This window comes from Mauremys reevesii, linkage group 12 (genome assembly GCF_016161935.1).
Source record: "Mauremys reevesii isolate NIE-2019 linkage group 12, ASM1616193v1, whole genome shotgun sequence".
NCBI classification, from domain to species: domain Eukaryota; kingdom Metazoa; phylum Chordata; order Testudines; family Geoemydidae; genus Mauremys; species Mauremys reevesii.
This window is the reverse complement of record NC_052634.1, coordinates 43,076,659-43,076,952: the sequence shown is the minus strand read 5'-3', so window position 1 is coordinate 43,076,952 and position 294 is coordinate 43,076,659. Positions and strand designations below refer to the sequence as shown.

Sequence of the window (294 nt, the reverse complement as noted above, 5' to 3'; positions counted from 1 at the left end):
GCCTGGCTAGCTCAGTTGGTAGAGCATCAGACTTTTAATCTGAGGGTCCAGGGTTCAAGTCCCTGGTCAGGTGAAAAAGGAGCTGTTCCCCTCAAAACAAAAGAAGGCATCTCTCCAGGATGTTATCTGACATCACCTTTCCCCCCCCCCCCCCCCCCCCAGGACTTGGCTTTTCACTAGGAAGGGCCATGTACTGCCTGGGACTCTATCTTGCTTTCTCAAAGGCCATGAAAGCCTGTCTTTTGCCCGCTAGCTTGTTGTGACTTGAGCACAAGAGGGGACATTTGATCCAGA

The 294-nt window shown here is 52.0% G+C and overlaps 1 non-coding gene across 1 annotated transcript; it reads left to right on the top strand.

Annotated features, from left to right (window-relative positions):
- Positions 1-73, top strand: TRNAK-UUU. The gene has a single exon. It is a non-coding gene; the product is annotated as a tRNA-Lys (tRNA).
- Positions 74-294: the final 221 nt, after the last annotated feature.